We start from the raw sequence: 6977 nt of genomic DNA, 5'->3' as shown, positions 1-6977 counted from the left end.
ATATTTGCTCAACCATGTTTATAGCAGCTTTATTTTTAATAGCCAGAACCTGGAAACAACCCAGATGTCCATCAATGGAGGAATGGGTACAGAAATTGTGGTATTTTTACACAATGGAATACTACTCAGCAATCAAAAAGGAGGAAATCATGAAATTTGCAGGCAAATGGTGGAACCTAGAAAAGATCATCCTGAGTGAAATATCCCAGAAGGAGAAGAAAAACACGGTATATACTCACTTATATAGACCTATAAGATATAATAAACATAATGAAATCTGTACACCTAAAAAAGATAATCAAGAGAGTGGACATGGGGTAAGATGATCAATCCTTGTTTAGAATGACAGATGGGATGTGCATTGAATGTATGACAGGAGTCTACTGAGCGCATTGGATAGACTCTAACTAGCAGTGTTTTCAAAGAAAAGACTCATGACCAAACCTTTGGCAGAGTACAGGGAATCATAAGAAAGAAGGGGAGTTAGTCTGATGAGGAAAGGATAGGAGCTCCACAAGGACCAAAGATATCTGGGTACAGGGTCTTTTCTGAGACTGACATGCAACCAAGGACCATGTATGAATGTAACCTAGAACCTCTGCTCAGATGTAGCCTGTGGTAGCTCAGTAACCAATTGGTTTCCCATAGTGAGGGGAACAAGGACTATTTCTAACAGGAACTCAATGACTGGCTCTTTGGCCTCCCCACCCCCCAAAGGGAGGAGCAGTCCTGTTAGGCCACAGAGGAGAGCTTTGCAGCCAGTCCTGTAGATACCTGATAAAACAGGATCAGATGAATGGGGAGGAGGTCCCCACTATCAGTGGACTTGGCAAGGGGCACGGTGGAGATGAGGGAGGGAGGGAGGGACTGGGAGGGAATGAGGGATCGGGACACGGCTGGGGTACAGAGTTAATAAAAAGTAACTGATAGGAAAAAAATAAAATACAAAAAAAAATAAAAATAAAAAATGGGGAATGGAGCTAAACAGAGAATTCTCAAAAGAGGAACATCAAATGGCTGAGAAACACTTAAAGAAATGCTCAACCTCATTAGCCATTAGGGAAATGCAAATCAAAACAACCCTGAGATTTCACCTTACACCCATCAGAATGGCCAAAATGAAAAACTCATGTGACAACACATGCTGGAGAGGTTGTGGAGAAAAAGGAACCCTCCTCCATTGCTGGTGGGAATGTAAACTGGTACAACCACATTGGAAGTCAATCTGGCGCTTTCTCAGACAATTAGGAGTAGTGCTACCTCAAGACCCAGCTATACCACTCCTAGGTATATACCCAAATTTGCTCAAGTACACAACAAGGACAATTGTTCAACCATGTTTGTAGCAGCTTTATTTGTAATAGCCAGAACTTGGAAACAACCCAGATGTCCATCAACAGAGGAATGGATACAGAAATTGTGGTATTTTTACACAATGGAATACTACTCAGCAATCAAAAGGGATCATGAAATTTGCTGGCAAATGGTGCGATCTAGAAAAGATCATTCTGAGTGAAGTATCCCAGAAGGAGAAAGACAAACTTGGTATATACTCGCTTATATAGAACTACAAGATATGATAAACATAATGAAATCTACACACCTAAAGAAGATAATCAAGTAAGTGGACATGGGTGAAGATGATCAATCCTCATTTAGAAAGACAAATGGGATGTGCATTGAATGTATGACAGGAGTCTACCACAAAAGGCATCTGAAAGACTCTACCTAGCAGTGTTTCAAAGCAGACACTAAGACTCGTAACCAAACTATGGCAGAGTGCAGGGAATCATATGAAAGAAGGGGAGTTAGTATGATATGGAAAGGATAGGAGCTCTACAAGTACCAAATATATCCGGGCACAGGGCCTTTTCTGAGACTGACACTCAACCAAGGACCATCTATGGATATAACATAGAACTTCTGCTTGGATGTGGCCCGTGGTAGCTCAGTAACCAAGTATTTTTCCAAAGTAAGGGGAACAAGGACTATTTCTAACAGGATCTCAAGGGCAGGCTCTTTGACCTCCCCCCCCCCCAGGGGAGGAGCAGTCCTGTTAGGCTACAGAGGAGGACTTTGCAGCCAGCCTTGAAGATACCTGATAAAACAGGGTCAAATGAAAGGGGAGGAGGTCCTCCCCTATCAGTGGACTTGGAAAGGGGCAGGGAGGAAACCAGGAAGGGAGTTGGGGAGGGGGAGGGAATGAGGGAGCGGGATACAGCTGGGACACAGAGTTAACAAATTGTAACTAAAAAGAAAAATAAATAAATGGGACCTAATGAAATTGAAAAGCTTCTGTAAAGCAAAGGACACCGTCATCAAAACAAAGCGAATGCCTACAGATTGGGAAAGAATCTTCACCAAACCCTTAACTGACAGAGGACTCATATCCAGTGTATATAAAGAACTAAAGAAGCTGAAAAGCAGTAAACCAAGTAATCCAATTAAAAAATGGGGAACAGAGCTAAACAGAGAATTCTCTGTAGAGAAATATCGAAAGGCAGAGAAGCACTTAAAGAAATGCTCAAAGTCATTAGCCATCAGGGAAATGCAAATCAAAAAGACCCTATGATTTCACCTTACACCAATCACAATGGCCAAGATCAAAAACTCCAGTGACAACACATGCTGGAGAGGATGCAGAGAAAGTGGAACTCTCCTCCACTGCTGGTGGGAAAGTAAACTTGTACAACCACTTTGGAAATATGTCTGGCTCTTTCTCAGAGAATTAAGAATTGAGCTTCCTCAAGATCCAGCTATACCACTCCTAGGTATATATCCAAAAGAAGCTCAAGTACACAATAAGGAAATTTGCTCAACCATGTTTGTAACAGCTTTTTTTTTGTAATAGCCAGAAGCTGGGAACAGCTCACATGCTCATCAACAGAAGAATGGATACAGAAATTATGGTACATCTACACATTGGAATATTACTCAGCAATAAAAACCAAGGAAATCATGAAATTTGCAAGTAAATGTTGGGAACTGGAAAAGATCATCCTGAGTGAACTATTCCAGAAGCAGAAAGATGCACATTGTATATACTCACTCATCTAGACATATAATATATGTAAACCTCCTAAAGTTTGTAAACCTAAAGAAAGTAATCAATAGGGAGGACTCTGGCTAAAATGTTCAATCCCCATCCAGAAATGCAAGAGGATGGACATCAGAAGAAGAATAAAATAGGAAATAAGTTAGGAGCCTGCCACAGAGGGCCTCTGAAAGGCTCTGCTTTGCAGACTATCAAAGCAAATGCTGAGATTTATGGCCAACTGTTGGGCAGAGTGCATGGAATCTTATGAAAGAAGTGGGAAATAGTAATATCTGGAGAAGACAGGAGCTCCACAGGAGAGCAAGAGGACCAAAATTCTGAACACAGGGGTCTTTCCTGAGTCACATACTCCAACCAAGTACCATGCATGGAGATAACCTAGAACCTCTCTCTGCACAGATGTAGCCCATGGCAGTTCAGCATCCAAGTGAGTTCCATAGTAATGGGAACAGGGACTGATTCTGACATGAACTGATTGGCCTGCTCTTTGATCACCTCTCCCTAAGGGGAGAGCAGCCTCATCAGGCCACAGAGGAAGACAATGCAGCCATTCCTGATGAGATCTGATAGATGAGGATCAGAAGGAAGGAGAGGAAGACCTCCCCTATCAGTGGACTTGGGGAGGGGCTTTTGTGGAGAAGGGGGAGGAAAGGTAGGATTAGGAGGGGTTTATGGAGGGATATAAAGTCAATAAAGTGTAATTAATAAAAATTAAAGAAAAAAGAAAAAAAAAGAAATCTGAAATCTGTCCAACTTTTCCCTTCCTTGTGTGATTATAGCAGGAGATATCAGTAGAGAGTTCTTTACATTTTCAAAACACTATGTACTGGCAACTTCCTCATCTGAGACATTGGGATGTTTTTTAACCTCAGTCTTGTTTTGTAGTGTGGTTTACATAAAAGAAGAAGTTGTGGCAGGTGCGCACATATAGGCCATGATTTGAATACAAGAGGTGTCTTGCCCCTCAGTCTTGAGTAGTAGGCTCCCTGGAAGTCCCTGATTGTGATTCCATTAACCTTATTTGTTTATTCACTGGCATATAACACAGTCAGCATTATGGCATTTTCAAGCAAAATTTGTTTTCTTCTTTCTTCTCTTTTCTCCCCCTCCTTCTTGTACCTTCTTACTCTCAGTTCCCTCTTTTTTTGCTTTCATGTTACATATGTTCCATTGCTCTACCTTGATTCTCTAACATTTCTTGTTCTCTTCCTGTGATCTCCCATGAATTTTTATGACCTAGCTGACTCTCACCTCTCTACACTATTTACGTACATACATACAAACATTAACTCTTAGGATCCACATGTGATTTCATTATCCCTAGCCTATTGGCTCATAAAAGTGTTTGAGAGAGCCTTGTTTGGCTTGACATTTTGCCTTGGATTTGGAGTATCTGGTACATTTTATTTTAAAGATTCAAAGACTACACTTTAATATCTACGTGAAATTCTATGGTGGTTTATTTACTGTATTTTAGCACATTGTACATATACACTTAGTTTAACCTCAACAGCTGTTTGTGTCTGGTTGTTTTCTTCAAGATGGAGATAATGATTTTCCAAGAAAAAGTATCACCCAAAGTGGTAAGAGCATATGTCTGACTCTCATTTATATTCTTCTCTACACTAAAACACAACAAATCAAAATAAGCATAAGAACTTTTCTTCTTAATACATTGATCTGCATTTGCTTTTTGTGTTAATGAACCTCATTCCAATATTATATCTCACTTTCTCTTTGTGTTCTAGAAAATCTATCTCATCTCAAATATCTGTAGAATCTTGTTAAGATATGTCAGTTTCTAATTTCCATGACACTACTCAGGCTAGTGGGTTTAAATCCAGGATTTTGGCTCTGTGTCTCTTTATATTGAGATAGACCAGCTCAAGTGCAGTGATATCAAATAAGAAAGACAGACAAATATGTACACAGTCTATATTTAACCAAAATTGCAACTTCACTAGGAATTTACTACCTTGTTACTGCTGGGCACAGATGAACCAATGTTGGTGGTGATGAAGTTTTAAATAATATTATAACAAAAAACACACAATGACAGTATTGGAGGTTAGGAGGCACCTTTTAGGAATCAGAACCATGAAGCTGAGTGAGAATATTAAAGGCTCAGGTCCTAGCATTTTTTTGCCAAGGCTGTCAGAATTTTTCTGCTTGACCTTCAATAGGAAATAGCTCCTTATTAAAAGACTGTGGCCGGGAGGAGAGAAGGGAAGGGTCTATGATCAGGATGTAAAGTGAATAAAAAAAAAAAAAAAAAAAAAAAAAAAAAACAACTAAAAATAAAAAACCAAAACCCCCAAACTCCAAAGAAACAAACCATACTCTTTTTATTTTGTTTTTTCAAGGCAGGGATTCTTGGCTGAAACCCTGGCTGACCTAGACTCTCTTTGTAGACCAGGCTGGCCCTAACCTTACAGGGATCTGCCCTCCTCTTACTCCCAAAATGCTGGATCACAGGCTTGTATCACCACACCCATCTCCATGCTTATTTTAAAAGTAAGTAAAGGGATGATTGTGGTTGAATCATGATAAAAGTGTACCCATACTGTTCCTCTTCCTGTCTGTCACTGAGTCTTGAACTGAGGGCCTTATACATTCTAAGTGTTTGACAATTCACAAGTTGTGTCTCTAGGCCTTGTTTCAATTCTTTCTCAAAAAAAATTAAAACACTTTAAAGAGGTCTTACTAAGCTTCCAAGGATGGCCTTGAACTAACGCTTTACCCACATATGTCTTTATCTTTCATTCTTTTGTTTCAGCGTCTGGAGTAGCTGGAGCTTCAGGTCTCTACCAGCAGACTTGGCTTTCGTTTTCTTTCAAGTACAACTTTCATGCCTAAATTTCAATGTGCTATATCTGAAGGTTGTCTAAACAAACCCACATAATACAGTTACAAAGACAGTGAAAGTGATACTGGTTCAATAATACAGTGGTTGGCAGCCTGGGTATTGAAATATGACAAATTTTAGCTCACTTTTCTAGTTCACTATTTATTAATTTTATGAACTAAGGAAAAATGCTTCACCTCAATTCTAAAATGAAGATAATAAGACCTGCTATGAAGATTGCTGAGAGAATATGATAATGTTGATAAAGTGTTTAACATAGTTCTGAGAACAGAAACACATCAGTAAATGGTACCTATTATTTTTATTAATCTTTCTTGTATAGTACTTTAACGCCTATTAAATTCTTTCAAATGCCACTTTATTCAAATAGTCTAATTTTACTGGAAAAAAAATCAGACTGAAAGGAGAGATGGTACTTTACGTAATGGAATTATTGCTAATGTAGATATGCACTCTCATGCTGATGCTTGTCTTTTCTTTTTCCAATTTGTACAATGAGCTTTTGGCCTTTATGTTCAATACTTTGCAGATTGAAATATACCATTTCCAAATGGTTACTTGTGAACTGCTTGTCATTATCTAGGGCATAGTGATTATAGAAAAGCTGCTCTTGAGGTGTTTTCTATATTTTTTTTTGAAGAAAGTGAAGATCAGTTAGAATGAAGATGTTTTAGACACCTGTGAAAACAGTGCTACTAGATTACATGTTACTACTAGATATATAGAGGTTCATAGTGAAGAAGCAGGCATATGCATCATTTTTTATTACATCTGTAGCAAGATATATTAACTCAAATCTAACAAGCCTTGCAAAACATGCTCTGACGATATTATGCAAAATAAGTTCTAGGGCTGGAAATAAAGCTCACTGGTGGCTTGCTTTTCTACCATGTACAAGCTTCCTGTTTCAATACCAGCACTGCAACAATGAACAAACGAAATCCAAACAAATAATATAAACAAATGAAGCAAACAGGAAAATTTTGTTTTATTTTTTTTTCTTGAGTTTGTTTGTTTAGTCCTTCTTAATATATGTTCTCAAGAAGCACTCCAGTA

The sequence above is a fragment of the Psammomys obesus genome, unplaced genomic scaffold (genome assembly GCF_907164565.1).
Source record: "Psammomys obesus unplaced genomic scaffold, mPsaObe1.curated_primary_1811, whole genome shotgun sequence".
In the NCBI taxonomy this organism is placed as follows: domain Eukaryota; kingdom Metazoa; phylum Chordata; class Mammalia; order Rodentia; family Muridae; genus Psammomys; species Psammomys obesus.
Note: the sequence above shows the minus strand (reverse complement) of the source record.